The sequence below is a fragment of the Amblyraja radiata genome, chromosome 15 (assembly GCF_010909765.2).
Source record: "Amblyraja radiata isolate CabotCenter1 chromosome 15, sAmbRad1.1.pri, whole genome shotgun sequence".
In the NCBI taxonomy this organism is placed as follows: domain Eukaryota; kingdom Metazoa; phylum Chordata; class Chondrichthyes; order Rajiformes; family Rajidae; genus Amblyraja; species Amblyraja radiata.
In genome coordinates this window covers 24661711-24679457 of record NC_045970.1, presented here as the reverse complement: position 1 = coordinate 24679457, position 17747 = coordinate 24661711, and the positions used below count along the sequence as shown (strand labels likewise).

Sequence of the window (17747 nt, the reverse complement as noted above, 5' to 3'; positions counted from 1 at the left end):
AACAAGCATGGATTGGGCATCTTGGCCGACATGGATGTGTTGGGCCAAAGGACCTGTTTCCGTGTTCTATGATTCTATAGCACGTAATGCAAAGTGCAGAATATCATTTAACAGTTACAGAGAAAGTGCAGATTTGAATATATCACAGGATAATTTGGGGTGTTATATTTCACTAAGCTGTGATCCCACCTCTTTCAATAGCGATTTTCACTGGCATTCATAGAAGATGATTGTGACAACTAGATAAACACAATGAAAGCCTGGCAGTGCTTTATTTCAAGTTACATTACTTTCAGAATTATTACCCAAGGCTGACAGACACTATGGGATTGCAGCATTCAGATTTATCTCCACTATCAAATGCTATAAAAGAAAGTCGTTGCAGAAAGTATCACCCAGTAGAGTGGGAGAAAATTGCCTGAAGATGCTGTGCTAACGTGCTGCTTAATACTAGTCTTGCAAATGCTCAGATTGCTCTCAAATGTCATTACTTACAAAGAGATGACAAGAGGGCTGGTGATAATACGTTTGGCGGTATAGTTAAGGTTAATATACAGAAAGTCCAGGGGATTACCAGTTGACTTTTCAAAACAGAGGAAGCATTAATAATGACAAAGGGAGAATAGAAAAGCAAATGGGGAGCAGGAGAGGCAGCAGCATTATTTCATTGCAGTGGACAGGAGATTCTGTGGAGACAGCAGATTCTGTGGCTGCAAAATGAACCCAGGATGGTGTGGTATGTTGCCTCCCTGGTGCCGGGGTCCAGGATGTCTCAGAGCTGCTGCAGACCATTCTCAAGGGGAGGGCGAGCAGCCAGAATTCCTTGTGCTCAATGGGGTGAATGGCTTAGACAGGAAAAGGGATGAGGCGGAGTGAATGCAGAGAGTTCGGCAAAAGGTTAAAAGGCAGGACCTCGTGTAGTTTTCTCCAGATATGGGCCAAATGTGGGGTGATAGAATTAGCTTAGTTCAGGAATCATGGTCAGAATTGATGGGTTGGGCTAAAGGGCCTATTTCAATGAGATTTAGTTTAGTTTAGTTTCATGATACAGTGTGGAAACAGGCCCTTCGGCCCATTGGTTGAGTCCCCTGCAACCAGCGATCGCCATACGCTAACACTATCCTATACACACTAGTGCCCACTTACAATTATATTAAGCCAACTAGCCTATAAACCTGTACGTCTTTGGAGTGAGAAACCAAACCAGAGCTCCTGTGGAAAACCCACGCAGGTCACGGGGAGACCGCACAAACTCCATACAGGCAAGCACCCGTAGTCAGGATCAAAACCAGGTCTCTGGCGCTGTAAGGTAGCAACTCTGCCGTGGCGCCACTGTGCCGCCCTTGAACAGGGAGCTCCAGTTTTGGTTTTAGAAATACTTCATGGAAATAAGCCTCAGGGTCCACTTACAGTGCAGTGAGTCTCTTATGCAGCGGAACTAAAAAAATCACCAACAGTTCTGTAACAGGATCTCTAATGAGGATGAAAAATCCTTTACCTGTGTTCAGTTTGCAGACAGGCAGCTGACATTGATTTTCATTGAAAACTAGATTACGTTTCCAGAGTGAAGCGTATTTCTCTAAGATCCATTGCTCGACAAAATTCCCTCTCCCTCTGGCTCCTACCTGAGCATCATTAGATGCAACTCCAGCTCTCACATCTCCAGCTCTCCCACTTCTATTCCTGCATTGCAAGGAGTATTACCTCCCCAGACACTGGCCACTACACTTCCAAAGCTACAAGAAGCAGACCGCTTTACATCACAGTTCTACAATCTCCTTCCTCTCTACACCAGGAATGCCGCCTCACCTCCCATATTCACGGCCATTTCTGCTGACTGAATCGATGTTGCTGATCACTTGTCCTCGAGTACGACCCTGGCATTTAATCGATAGTGTTGCAATGTGTATGGAGATGTGGATAGTTGAACTGGTAGTTAGTTTCTGGCCAGTCCACCCATGCAGTAACATCGTCATAAAAATAAACTGTGGGGGGGGAACATTCATTGATTCATAGTCATAAAGCCATGGAGCATGGAAATACGCCCAACTCATTAATGGTGACCAAGATGCCCCATCCAATGTAGTTGCATTTGCCCATGTTTGGCCCATACCCCTCTAACACTTTCCTATCTATGTACTTGTCCAAATTTATTTTAAATATCTGTCTCAACCAACTCTTCTGGCAGCTTGGTGCCTATACTCATAACCCTCTGAGTATACTCATAACCCTCTGAGTACAAAGGTTGGCATGCAGGTTCCTACCAAATCTTTTCCCTCTCACCTTAAACCTATGTCCTCTAGTTTTTGATTCCTCTATCCTGGATAAGACATTGTGGATTCACTCCATCAATTCCTGTCATGATTTTATACAACTCTATAAGATGATCCCTCAGGCTCCTGTGCTCCAAGGTATAAAGTCATACCCTAACCATCCTCTCCTGATAGCTCAGCCCCTTAAGTCCTGGAAGCATCCATGCAAATCTTCTTGCACTCCAGCTTAATGACATCCTTCCTATTACCAGGGTGTCCGAAACTGAACATGATGCTCCAAATGCAACCTCACCAAACATTGCATTTTTTACCCTGTCAACATACATTCCCAAACCCTAAAATGGTATATTTAATATGTGTGCATACTATATCCAAGAGTTGAACCTTCATTCTTCATCAATTACCTGGGTGTGCACTGTAGCAGAGGTATGCTAGCACACCACTTCCAAATTTGGTTCTATCGACTTCAGTCCTTCTGCGCCCCATATCTGATGTTGAAACCCTTGTCCATGCCTTTGCAAGTCTAAATCCAATTATTATAAAATATCGGCTGTCAGTAAATTATCCCGTATGTGCAACACACCCAATATCTTTATTCTCATCGTTCTAAAGTCCTCAACTTCTCAGATTTAATTTGTTCCATGGCCTCAGCACCTCCATCTTCTGAGAGCTGGAGCTCCCAAACTGTTTTCCTTATCCTGTCCCCTTCCTTCACTTCATCATTGATGGCAAAGTGTTTAGCCACCTCGCAGACCACTAAAGCCAAGCAGGAGTGAGCTCGGGATGGATTGCCATCTACCAAAAGTGCATGGGAGTACATTTATCAAACTGTCATCGGTCAACACATTCTTGGAAATTATATAAACACACATATAGAGCCACTACTGCTTGAGCATTTGGGAAGGTATATTGATCGAGAGCAAACAATGCAATATTAATCTCTTTTCCTGCCTATATCCCCAGTACAAATTACAAACAAATTGGCTCCAATAGTCATTCACATATTCCAAAGTCCATCATGACAACAGATTGCTAGCTGGGTAGAGAAAACAATTCAAGCTTATGAACTCAGTGAATTGATTGCAAGATGCAGCATGGAAGCAGGCCCTTCAACCCATCATGTCCATGCCAGCCATTGAACATCCGGTCACACTAATTCTAGGTTAACCCACTTTCACATCCACTCCCTACACTCTCAGGGCAATTTACTGAGGTCAATTAACCTACAAACCCGCATGTCTTTGGGATGCGTGAGGATACCGGTGCATTCAGAGAAAACCCACGCGGTCACAGAATGAATATGCCACCACCCAACAGACAGTATCCTAGGTCAGGGTGTCTGGCACTTTGAGGCAGCATCTCAACCAGCTGCATCACTGTGCCCTCCCAATTCCCCAAATGTCTTTGATAACGTGGAACGTCTCCACCAGCTCATGAATATCTCTAGTCGTTGGCCAATAAAATGGAAAACAAAGATTTGAGATGGCACTGGGAAGATCGTCCATATGTCATTGGCATGTATAAAGCTGGAGTAAATGATGAAGTGCTCATTTCACCAACTATGCATGAACGTGCCCAATAGGCAGCTCCTGTCTCCGTTGTGGCTGAGGCAGCAGGTCTCACGTTGACCTAATTTGCCCCATCAGCACCAACAGAACTGGAGGTGATGCAAGTCACCCTCAGTCGATTGCCTAAGGAGAAAAAGTTTGATGCACAAATTTCAGCGGATAATTAATATGTTAATCCATTGCACGAAGAAAACATTTCATGTAAGTGCATGCTTCAAGTCAGACATTGCTTCTTGATTTGGATTGTCCTAATTGACTATTGACATAGAAATGTTGAGCAGAATATATTATATCTCAGCACACGTTAACAGGAAAATAGAAAAGTTGGTTATCTTTTAAGTAGTCGAGGACAGAAAGGTGTTGGGCTTCAGAGGGACCAGGCTGCCGTGTATACAGGTCATTGAAAGATAATGTGGATGTTCAGCAAGTTATCAGTGTGTTAGTCTCTATTGCAAAGCACAAGATTACAAGGGGCGCAGGAGCGTTTGCAACGTTACTTGGCTCTTCCATTGAGAGAGCACTGAAAAAGTTCCCAAATTCTATCTGGACCAGGTTTTGTCAGATCCCTCGGTGCACTAGCATCATTAATTTGCATTCAATTGGCAATTCAAAGCAACATAGTTGTTTCCCGTTGGCAACCAAGTCCACTGTTGATACCCAGCTCCAGGAAAGGCAACATCCCCTATCCCGGGGGATCAGGGAAGCGAAGAGGCTGTATGGACAAAAACTTAATAGCCACTTCGCAAATGACAAATACACACGTCGCTTGTGGCAGGGATTTCATACCATCACTGACTACAAGCCCCCCCCCCCGCTGCGGATATGCCAAAACGACCCCTCTCTACCAGATGAACTGAACGAGTTCTACGCACGGTTTGAGGTTAAAAACAGCACCCAGACACGTGCACTACTGCCATCTCCCAGTGACCAGTCACTCAGGCTGTCCGCAGCCGGAGTTAAAAAGGCCTTTGCCAGCATCAATCCACGCAAAGCTGCAGGGCCGGACAACATTCCTGGATGCGTTTTAAGAGACTGCGCCGAGCAACTGAAAGATGTCTTCACAGACATTTTTAACATCTCACTCAGCCAGGCAGTAGTGCCCAACTGTCTTAAGAGTGCCACCATCGTCCCTGTCCCTGAAGAAACCAAACCCAGCCTGCCATAATGACTTTCGACCAGTGGCTCTAACACCCATAGCAATGAAGTGTTTTGAGCGACTGGTTATGCAGCACTATCAAAAATAGTCTACCTGCCGACCTAGACCCACTGCAGTTCGCCTACAGAGCCAACCGATCCACAGAGGACGCAGTCTCAACAACACTGAACCTCGTACTGTCACACCTTGATCGGAAAAATACTTATGCCAGGATCCTCTTCATAGACTTCAGCTCTGCGTTTAACACAATCATTCCGCAGCAGCTGGTGGAGAAGTTGGAGCTATTGGGGGTTGATGCTGGCACATGTAACTGGGTCCTGAACTTTCTATCGCAACGGCAGCAGACAGTCAGGGTGGGCAGTAGGACATCAAAAACCATAGCCGTGAGCACTGGCTCGCCCCAAGGCTGTGTCCTAAGCCCCCTGCTGTTTAGTCTGCTTACACACGACTGTACTGCTAGACTCAACAACAACTTCATCAGTTCGCTGATGACACAACAGTGGTGGGTCTCATCAGTGACAATGATGAGTCGGCGTACAGGATGGAGGTGGAGCTGCTCACAGGATGATGCAAATCCCACAACCTCATTCTCAACGTGGGAAAAACTAAGGAGATGGTGGTTGACTTCAGGAGGGCGGGAAAACAACACCATACACCTCTGCACATCGATGGAGCTGATGTGGAAAGGGTCAGCAGCGTGAAGTTCCTAGGACTACACCTGTCAGATGACCTGATGTCCACAACCAACACCACAGCACTGGTCAAGAGAGCCCAGCAGCGACTACACCCTCTCCGATGACTACGTAAAGCAGGTCTCCCCACTACACACCTACGAACTTTTTATAGGGGGACAATCGAGAGCACATTAACCTACGGCATCACTTCCTGGTTCGGGAGCTGCAAGGCGTACGAACGGCATCAACTAGACAGGATTGTGAAGACCGCCAGCAGGATTATTGGTGCTCCACTCCCTTTCCTGCTGGACATATACATGAAGAGATGTATCAGCAGAGCCATCTCCATCATCAAAGACCCCTACCACCCATCGCATCACATATTCTCCATCCTGCCATCTGGGAAGAGGTACAGGAGCATTAGCTGCAAAACCAGCAGGATGCTCCTCAGCTTCTTCCCGCAGGCTTTAAGACTGATAAACGGACTTTGCCCCCTGCCAAAGTATCGCGCACCAACCATCAACCTGGACACACTGCAGCAGAGCCACTGTCGTGCCGCTGCCGATCGGAACGCCTGTTGATGTTTAGTAGAGAGTAGAGTGTTTAATTTGTTCATGATATATGTATTTTTATTTCTATTTATTTTTTACTGCACACTGAATGGACACTGGTTGAGCAATGTTTTTTTGTTTCCTCTGGGTATGTGAGTACTCAGGAAAATGACAATAAAGATATACTATCCTCAGTTGCACTAAGAGGGTGATGTGTGGATAATCCTGGCTGGAACCTATGATCAATATGGGCATTTGGCCATAGATAACTTGAGGATCTTATCTAGCAGAGTTTCTGACACTGTTTCCTTAGGGTCTGTTTTTATAATAATAATAATAATAAATTTTATTTATGGGCGCCTTTCAAGAGTCTCAAGAGTCTCAAGGACACTTATATAGCGAGTTTGATTTGGATTGTCCTAATTGAAGTCAATGGCCTATTGATATAGAAATGTTGAGGAGAATATATTGGATCTCAGCACCCATTGACAGAAAAATAGAAAAAATGGTTATCTTTTAAGTGGTCGAGAACAGAAAGGGACCTAGGTGTCCTGTATACGTCATTAAAAGATAATGTGCATGTTTAATGGGTATTTTTTCAGAACGTTGTTAGTGTGTTAGTATCTATTGTAAGAAAATTTGAGTATATGAGACATATTGCCCCAATTAATTAGGTGCCTTGTGAGATCACATTTGAATACTGTTTGCAGGTCTGGTTTCCCTACTCAGAGAAGTTTATTCTTGCATTTGAGAGAGTGCAGCAAAGGTTCACCAGATTGATTCCTGGGGTAGAGGGTTTGTCATGTGAAAAATAGTATGCAGTCCAGGCCTATACTCTCCTGGACCTACGGAATGAGAGGTAACTTTGTGGAGAAATGTATATAAAATATTTACAGTGCTTGATAAGTTAGATGCAGGATTGATGCTTCCTCTGGTTGCGGTGGAAAGATAGCAGAGGAAATAGGGTTGAGAGAGAAAGATAGATCGGAAATGATTGAATAGCGGAGTAGACTTGATGGGCCAAATGGTCTATTTCTGCTCCTATGACTTACGAACCTATGAACTTATGTGTCTAGAACCAGGAGTCATGGTTATAAAAAAGGGATTGGCTATTGGAGAGAAATAAGACGGAATTGCTTTGCAAAGTGGATAGTGAATGATAGGGATTCTCAAACAAAGGGAGTTATGCAGGCTCTTTCACAGAGTATTTTCAAGATGAAGATGAACAGATGTTTTTAAATCCGACAGGGAACTGAAGGATAACGCATGAAAGTGGCACTGAGGTGAAAGGAGAATTATTATCCTACTGAATGGCAAAGCAGGCAGGCGTGGGCGACTTGCGTGTTCCTATTGCTATTTTTTATGTTCAACTACCCAAACTACTGCTGCATAATGCTGAAGGGATGCATGTTAAAGGTGTGTATACAGATCTCCTAGTCATTTTAGACATTAGACATACAGCATAGAAATGGGCCCTTCGGCCCACCGAGTCTGCGCCGACCAGCAATCACCCCTTACACTAGCACTATCCTACACACTAGGGATAATTTACAATTTCCAGAAGCCAATTAACCTACAAACCTGTACGTCTTTGGAGTGTGGGAGAAAACCGGAGCACCTGGATAAAACCCACGCGGTTACTATGAGAATGTACAAACTCCGTACGGATAGCACCCGTAGTTAGGATCAAACCCGTGTCTCTGGCGCTGTAAGGCAGCAACTCGATCCACAGTGCCACTGTGCCACCCTACTTGATATTCCACTTCTACACAGCAAAGGTGCTAGGGTATATTAGTTTGCACTGAAAGAAGCTGCCTTGTTTCTCAAATACTTCCTATATCATAGGCAAGTGTTTCTGCACTTCCTAACTGTCAATCCAATACCAAAAGAACACAAGATACAATCTAGTTTTGGGGCAGCACAGTGGCACATCAGTAGAGTTGCTGCTTTACAGCACCAGAGACCCGGATTGGATCCTGACTAAAGGCTCTGGTTTGTACGTTCTTCCTGTGACTGCGTGGGTTTTCTCCGGGTGCTCCGGTTTTCTTTCCACACTTCAAAGACGAGCAGCTTTGCAGGTTAATTGGCTCCTGTAAATTGTTCCTAGTGTGTACGATACAACTGCTGTATGGATGATCCCTGGTCGGTGCAGACTCGGTGGGCCAAAGAGCCTGTTTCCATGCTGTATCTCTGAACTAAATTAAACTAAAATAAACAAAATCAGATAAAATCCCAGAAACCAAGTGGAAGAATAAACTAACATAACTATAAACAAATATACAAATTATTAATCTGAATCCCCCAAAAATGCCACTTGTATAGACTATAATTTCACTGAATAAGGATGTCATCTTAATGCCACCCTTGTTGCAGATAATTATTTTTGGTGAACTATTTTAGGTATATTTATAATAGACCAAACAAATCAAAACCTTCTCAGGGATATCAGGCTGGTCATTACAACAATCCAGCAGCTTTCCAGATTCCATTTGCTTCCCTCATTTTCTCAGCTGATCCCAGGATTTGAACTTAAGGGCCTGGCCCACTTGGGCGTCATTTGCGCATTATTTACACGACAGGCCAGTAGTGACTGATGCGCGACGGTCGCGCGCAAATGGCGTGTCTTCATGCGTCATCACAGCCGTCTGGTGCGCGTGACATTAGAATACCCTGCTTCCCTATTCTGCATCATGACCATCATGGAAGAACAACAGATTTTATTGCTACAATATTAGTCTCTTAATCGCTGGCTTAGTAAAGTAACTGGTATTACAGTACTTATTATCCATTTCATCTGGATGAATAAGTTCCTTAAATAATGTTAAGGAACATTATTCCTTTAATTTGACTCTCCACTCCATAGTTTGGTTACACTTAATACTTATCTTTTAGAAATATTTCCAGTTAATAGATATTGAAAGTCGTGCCCAGCGCTATTTGCCCATATTCCTAATACCATCACCCAGCTCATTCAATTGAACCAATTTCCATGCTTTTAATTCACTGCTCAGTAAAGTGATGAATCTGCTTGTGGTCTCAAATCAATAGTCTCTTGGTGCTTTTATTTTAATGAATCTCACCTTATTTTCTTGACATCTGTGTTTAAAAGAAAATTAGCAACTATTTTGTGGAATTAGCAACTATTTTCAACACGTCGTTAAAAACTGAGAGTTGTTAAACATTTGTCACATACAGGTCTGCTAGTGATTGCAAAATCAAAATCCTGAACACATCAACCGTTTTCCTTTATAATTCAATCACAATTCAATCTATAGCTAAGTACTTAGAGTCACAGAGAGTCAGAGTCACACAGCACGGAAACAGGCCCTTCCGCACACTTGTGTGAAATAGAAATGGACATTTTGTTTGCATTTAATTCCAACCATGCGTGTTGAGATTTGATATGAGTTTTCGGCTTTGAACATTTTAAGAGATCTTTCCACAAAATGAGCATACGCTAAGACATCCATGGCTTACTTCGTATTTCAGATTTGTTAAGCAGAATAGATGCGCATGCAATTATCTTTCCCCGGACCAGATTTAAAGGTAAAGAAGTTTATGCAAAGGAGATTAACCATTTTATCTTGTGAAGAGAGTGTGAATATTACCTCTGGTTAGTTTACTTCTATTGCTTTAATATAACATTAATTATGAAATTAACTTCTCATTAAATCAGATCAGGATTCACATAAAGGGAAATGTTATGTTTCATTGAAAATGTTTCAGTGGCTGGGAATGCTTTGGGAAATCTCGCGATTATGAAAGTTGCTATTTCAATATAAATTTGAGTTGTAGAGTCACACTGAATAGACACAGATCCTTCGGCCCAACAACATCCATGTCATCTAAGCTAGTCCCATTTGCCCATGTTTGTCCCGTATCCCTGTAAACCTTTCTCATCATGTACCTGTTCAAATGTCTTCAAATGTTGTTATTTTACCCAGTGCCGGCCCCCACTTGTTTAGCTTATACGTAAATCCGGCACTGATTTTACCTGCCTCAATCACGTTCTCTAGTAGAAATACAGAGAAGTATGAGGTGTTGCATTTTGAGAAATCTAACATGGGCAGGACCTACACGGTGAATGGTAGGGCTCTGGGGAGTGTTGGAGGGCAGAGGGATCTAGGAGTGCAGGTACATAGTTCCTTGAAGGTGGGATCGCAGGTGGTCAAAAAAGCTTTTGCCGCATTGGCCTTCATCAGTCAGAGTATTGAGTTTAGAAGTTGGGAGGTCATGTTGCAGTTATATTCGACGTTGGTGAGGCCACATTTAGAGAATTGTGTTCAGTTCTGGGCAACATTTTATAGGACAGATGTTGTCAAGCTGGAAAGGTTACGGAGAAGATTGATGAGGATGTTGCCAGGACTCGAGGGTCTAAGCTATAGGCAGAGGTTGAGTAGGCCGGGACTCCATTCCTTGGAGCTAAGGAGGATGAGGGGTTATGTTATAGAGGTGTATAAAATCATGAGATGAATAGATGGAGTAGATGCACAAAATATCTTGCCCAGAGTATGGGAATCAAGGACCAGAGGACATAGGTTTAAGGTGAAGGGGGAAAGGTTAATAGGCACCTGAGAGGTAACTTTTTCCACACAAAGGATAATGGGTGTATGGAACGAGCTGGCAGAGGAGCTAGTTTAGGCAGGGACTATTATAACATTTAAGAAACAGACAGGTACACGGATAGGACAGGTTTGGAGGGATATGGGCCAAACACAGGCAGGTGGGACTAGTGTAGCTAGAATATGTTGGCTGATGTGGGCAAGTTGGGCTGAAGGGCTATTTCCATGCTGTATGCCTCTGACTGAGTTAATTCCTTGTACGTTCCAGGCTTTGTGCGAAAACGTTGCCCCTCAGGTTCCTATTTCATTTTGTTCGAGGTTCCCTACTTCTGCAGGCCTCGCCCATCACTCTGACTAGAATGTGCAGTCCTTGAATTCTCACTATCTCACTTTTAAAAACCTCCCACTTGCCCACAAACACCCTACTCCAGTCAAGTTTTGCAATACTGCTGACATTCACCTTCTCCGATTTGGAAGTTTAACTTGAGGATCTCTTCTATCCTTTCCTATAATTATTTTAAAACTATTTAGATCTATGGTCACAGGTCCCGTACTAAAACTTCGATCACTTGCCCTGTTCCATTTATCCAAGATAGGTCAAGCTCTGGGCTCTCCCAACTGGGGCCCTCTATGTATTGAGTGATGAGACTCTCCTGAACACACTTAACAAATTCCACCTCATCTAAGCCCAATACAGCAATAAACAATAGGTGCAGGAGTAGGCCATTTGGCCCTTCGAGCCAGCACCACCATTCAATGTGATCATGGCTGATCATCCCCAATCAGTACCCCGTTCCTGCCTTCTCCCCATATCCCATGACTCCGTTATTTTTAAGAGCCCTATCTAGCTCTCTCTTGAAAGCATCCAGAGAACCTGCCTCCACCGCCCTCTGAGGCAGAGAATTCCACAGACTCACCACTCTCTGTGAGAAAAAGTGTTTCCTCGTCTCCGTTCTAAATGGCTTATTCCTTATTCTTAAACTGTGGCCCCTAGTCCTGGACTCCCCCAACATCGGGAACATGTTTCCTGCCTCTAGCGTGTCCAAACCCTTAACAATCTTATATGTTTCAATTAACAATCTTATATGTTTCAGTTCCAGTCTATATCTGTATATTTACAATCCCTCACTATGACCACCCTATTATTCTTGCAACTCTCTGCAATGTCCCTGCATATTTGTTCCTCTAATTCCCATCTACCATTTGGGAGCCTTTAGTACAATCCCAACAAGTTGAGCACTCTCTTCACATTTCTCAGTAATTTCAGTGACTGCTGTGACATTTGCCTTAATCAAAATGCATCTCATCCACCTTTCTTTCCTCCACCTTTATCCCACGTGCAGCACAATCATTAGTTCAGTCATTTTATTTCTGGTGTAATTTTGGCTGTAAAGTACGAGAAGTCCATTCATCCACTTGAGATATTCCCCTGAGAGACGTGATCTGATAAAACTCATTTTTACATGTCATTTTAACAAGTTGTCATGTTCCTCCGAACGTCAAAGTCTGAAATTACCCAGCCACTGAAAATTACTTTCACACACGCACAAACACACGTACACAACACTCACGCAGAATCAATTGTTATATGTTATCAATGTATTCAACAACAAAATGACAATAATAAATGTTCATCAGTCTATTTTCAAACATTCAGTCAATATTAAGAGTTTAAATCTACAAAGTAGAAAAGGTTAGACAAATGAATGTTATTTTTGCCTTTTCTCTTACTGGCTTCCTTTTCCCTTTGTGTAGGATTGCCTAACCTACAGTAACTTATAGCCAAACAGATTGTGAAGAGCACTTCATCAATGTTGTCGTGAAAATGTGTTTTTGGAGATCGCTTTAGAGTCAACAGCTGATATGATTCATGCTTTTCTGAGCAGTTTCTGGAGGTTAATGACTGGCGGTGGTCTTCCTAGCATTGACAGAACCACTCTGTCAATGATTCTGGGCAAGGCAACTAAAGCAGCATTTCATAAAGTAGATTCTGACTTTGTGTGATTGAGTAAAACAATGATGGTGAATCAGGAGCCCGTTTTACAATTCTGCTGATTGAAGTCAATGGTAGTTGAAAAATCAGCAGATAATTAATTTTCCAAAACTATCCAAAAGAGGAGATTCATGCACTAGCAAGGAGAAACATGCTCCTACAAAATGCGTTTTTATTGAAACAACTTATTTATAATTGTTATTTAATTAAAACAGGTGTACTCCATTTTAAATTGGAACAAAGTAAAAAGTTTGAAAAGTGACTCGAATCCATGGCGCTGAGGCGAGACTGGCTCGACTGACGTCAGGCAGAGTTATAGTGGTGGGTGAGTCCTTTATCAGAGGTGCAGACAGGAGATTCTGTGGCGACAAGCGAGACTCGAGGAAGGTGTGTTGCCTCCCTGGTGCCAGGGTCCAAGATGTCTCAAGACTTAAGATCATCCTGGAGAGGGAAGGTGAACAGCTGGAAGTAGTTGTGCGTGTACGCACAAATGATGTGGGTAAAAAGAGGTAGGAGGTTCTGCAACGTGAGTATTCGGAACTAGGTAGGAGGTTGAAAAGCAGGACTTCTAGGGTGGTTATCTCCGGGTTGCTTCCAGTACCTTGTGCTAGAGAGGGTAGGAACGGGGAGATAGGGGATCTGAATGTGTGGCTGAGGAGTTGGTGCAGGGGGCAGGGATTTAGATTTCTAGACCACTGGGATCTTTTCTGTGGCACGGGTGACCACCAACCAGCAGTAGGGAGGTTGGGGATAGCATCCAGCAGGAAATTAGAGATGCGTGTAGCAAAGGTACAGCAGTTATCATGGGTGACTTTAATCTACATATAGATTGGACCAACCACATTGGTAACAGTGCTGAGGAGGAGGATTTCCTGGAATGTATATGGGATGGATTTTTTAAAGCAATATGTAGAAGAACCGACTGGAAGAAAGGCCATCCGAGACTGGGTATTGTGTAATGAGGAAGGATTAGTTAGCGATCTTGTTGTGCAATGTCCCTTGGGCAACAGTGACCATAGTATGGTGGAATTCTGCATTGGGTTGGAGACTGACACAGTTAATTCAGAGACTAGGATCCTGAACTTAAAGAAAGGGAATTGGCTAGGATAGACTGGCAAATGAAACATAAAGGGTTGATGGTGGAGATGCAATGACAAAGATTTAAAGATCGAACTCCAAAAATTGTTCATCCCTGTCTGGCGAAAAAATAAAACTGGGAAGGCAGCTTAACCGTGGCTAACGAGGGAAATCAAGGATGGTGTTAAATCCAAGGAAAAAGCATATAAATTGGCCAGAAGCAGCAAAACGGACTGGGAGAATTTTAGATCTCAACAGAGGAGGACAAAGGGGTTAATTAATAGGGGGGGGGGGGGGGGGGGGGGGGAAGAGCATGAAAGAAAACTTGCAGGGAATATAAAAACTGACTCTAAAAGCTTCTTTAGATATGTAAAAAGGAAAAGATAAATGAAGACAAATGTAGGTCACTGAAAGTTGGCATGCAGGTACAGCAGGCAATGAAGAAAGCTAATGGTATGTTGGCCATCATTGTGAGAGGATTTGAGTTTAGGAGCAAGGAGGTCCTACTGTAGTTGTACAGGGCCCTGATGAGACCGCACCTGGAGTATTGTGTGCAATTTTGGTCTCCTAATTTAAGGAAGAACATTATTGCTATTGAGGGAGTGCAGCATAGGTTCACCAGGTTAATTCCCGTGATGGCGGGACTGATATATGAAGAAAGAATGGGTCGACTGGGCTTGTATTCACTGGAATTTAGAAGGATAAGAGGATATCTTTTAGAAACATATAAAATTCTTAAAGGATTGGGCAGGCTAGATGCAGGAAAAATGTTTCCGATGTTGGGGGAGTCAAGAACCAGGGGTCACAGTTTACGAATAAGGCGTAGGCCATTTAGGACTGAGATGAGAAAAAACTTCTTCACTCCACCCAGAGAGTTGTGAGTCTGTGGAATTCTCTGCCACAGAAGGCAGAGGAGGCCAATTCATTGAATGTTTTCAAGGGAGAGTTAAATTTAGCTCTTAGGGCTAAAGGAATCAAGGGATATGGGGAAAAAGCAGGAACGGGGTACTGATTTTAGATGATCAGCCATGATCATATTGAATGGCAGTGTTGGCTCGAAGAACCGAATGGCCAACTCCTGCACCTATTTTTCTATTAAAGTAAGACTCGATAATATGCTGTGGAAAATTGCATTGGGACTATTTGCTGTATTCTTAATTCATCTTCTTTTCTGAAATGCCTAATTTTGCACAGTTGTGGAGTTTATTGTGTTGTGATCCTAGTCCACTCTGACCTCTGAGATGCTAGTTCATTCTGATCTCTCTCATTGTGCTGGGATGCCAGTTCTCTCTGACCTCTCTTTGAATGGTGCACACAACACAATATTATTTACATGAACTGGTGAAACTTTTATGCACAGGTACATGCTGGTTCTGACTTGAGCGAGACTTGTTATGTGATAGGTATTCAATGTAATTTTGCCTCTTTTTTTTAATTAAAAAAAAATTATTATTTATTAGAAGTAGACATATTATATAAAATGTAGTTACATATTATAGTAAAAAAACTTTTCATATACATCAGTCATACATTATTAAAATTTTCCATTATCAATTACTTCTGCTTCTAGTGTTTTTATTTTTTATAGAAAGAGGGAGAAAGAGAGGGTAGAAAGTTACAAATAAAAAAAAACTAAAAAAAACTATCCCTTCAGATAGTTAATCAATGGAGCCCAAATTTTATGGAAAAGATCTTGTTTGTCCATTAAGACAAGTCTAATTTTGCCTCTTGACACTCTTGTTGCCAGATTATTTTTTGTAGCTGGTCCACATAAGTTTCTGGTCAATGGTTATGCCTGGGATATTGATGCTGAGGGACTTCGTAATTAAATGTCAAGAGGTTAGACTCTCATTAAGGATGGTCATTGCTTGGCACCTCTGCGATGCAAGCACGACTTGTCCACTTACCCACTCATTCCCCTTTAAAATATTGTCTGAGACAGGAATAAAATGTTGTCTCCACATTCACTGGTTGTACAATGGCTGGAAATCTTGATGATGTTGTAGACATTGAATTTTGCAAGTGGGACTGCCCAACATCAGTGATCATAACATATCTTTTTACTCCCCTTTCTGTAATTATGGAACAAAATGTGCTGGCATTGTACTAGAAGAAATAATTTTGGCAGGAAAAGAACATTATTTTAACACGGTGCAAATCTAGACAGCTAGTTCAGCATGAGATCTGTGCGTTGCTATTTGTTGCAAATATTTAAAGAAGCTGGTTGATCAATAACATGGCAGTTTATGCTTTCCATGAATACCAACCTCCCCCATCCCTAGACCGTTTGTACATTTGTGCAGAGATCCAGGTTTTGCTGACAGTTCCTCACAGAACTACGGGGGGAGTTCTGAGCAGCTGAGCACGGACATCCTGAACAAAAATCAAAGTGCTGGAGGAACTTAGCAGGTCAGACAGCAACGGTGGAGGGAAATGGATGAGCGCTATTTTGGGTCAGGACTCTTCTTCACATTGAAGGATCAGGATGAGATGTTTTGTGATGAGATGTTTCCAGGGGGTTTTGTGGACAAGGATTGCTTTGCTTTAACCATGTCTCTCCATTACACTGTTCAAATTGCTCTAGTCGCTCCGAACATCACTGCTTGGCTCAAAAGGCAATTTGGCTCAGAAACATCACCATTTCCTGCATTGATACAGGAACAGGAATTGTGGAAATCTGTGTGTAAAAAGAGGCTACTGTGTCCATACTGAATAGACCTGATACAAGATCTATGAATGGGTCTTAAAATATAATGCGGACAAAAGGGAAGATTATGATATGTTATTTTTTTTAATTATTTGTGTTATGTTGAATGTTTTTAATTATTTAAGAGTCTAGTTCAATGTTTTGATTTGATTCATTAAAAATTAATCGTTTTAAATTTTAATTGTTTATTCCATTTTTAATGTTGTTTTGAATTTGTCAATCTTTACAGCCAGCAAAAACAGTGGAGGTGTTTTGCTAGTTCCAAGTCAGAAGGGTTTTTGTGGATGGCATTCATCCCAGGTCATTGATGTCATTCTGTTTCACTGTTCAAGGCCCTGGCACTGCCCAGGACCTTGTTTCTTAGCTCTCGCTCTGATCTGGGTCACTGACATTGGCATTTGGGATCCATTGGATCCGAAGATCCCGGGATCGTCAGATCCATCGGGATACATTGGAATGAGGTGCATGGATAGCGAGGGTACGAAACAGATCTCACTCAGGAAATCTGAGCAATAAATCCATCACAGAAAATTCAGTCTTGCAATTTCCAGACTAAGAATCGTTTAAATCACAGTTACTGTGACTGTAATACCCTAAACCAATTTTAGCTGAAGGAATTATTTCTTCCAACGGTAAAATGTAATTGGAGATTTTTAAATGAAAAGTTTTTTTCCTTTCCCATATCTCAATCCTGTTCCCTATATCAAATAATTTTATCCTTCTAATAATCTGTTAGAACATAAGAAATAGGAGCATGAATAAACTATTTGGCCCTTGAAGCCTGATCTGCCATCCACTATGGTCATATCTGAACTTTTAACACAATGCCAATTTGCCACGCCAAATCCAAATCCTTGATTCCCTTAATATCCAGAAATCTATTCATAATCATAATCATAATTTATTAACCAAGTATGTTTTGCAACATACGAGGAATTTAGTTTGCCTTACAGCCATACCATATTGATATCTGTTTTGAATTATCTTAATGCCTGAACCTCTGTAATCACTGGTATTCTATAGTTCATTGTCTAGATGAACAATAAAGAATATACGGCATAGAATTCTAATGGTTCATTATCCCACCCAAAACTCAGCCTTCTCACCCTGTGGCGCCAGGTTCTGGCACCCTTCCTACAAACATCCTACTGAAACCAGCAAGAATGATGTTGGTGTCAATGAGATC

General features: G+C 42.3%; 1 protein-coding gene across 1 annotated transcript in view; it reads right to left on the bottom strand.

Moving 5' to 3' along the window:
* plpp4 (phospholipid phosphatase 4) overlaps window positions 1-17747 on the bottom strand; it is a 275043-nt gene that overhangs the window by 218603 nt on the left and 38693 nt on the right. The window lies entirely within an intron of this gene.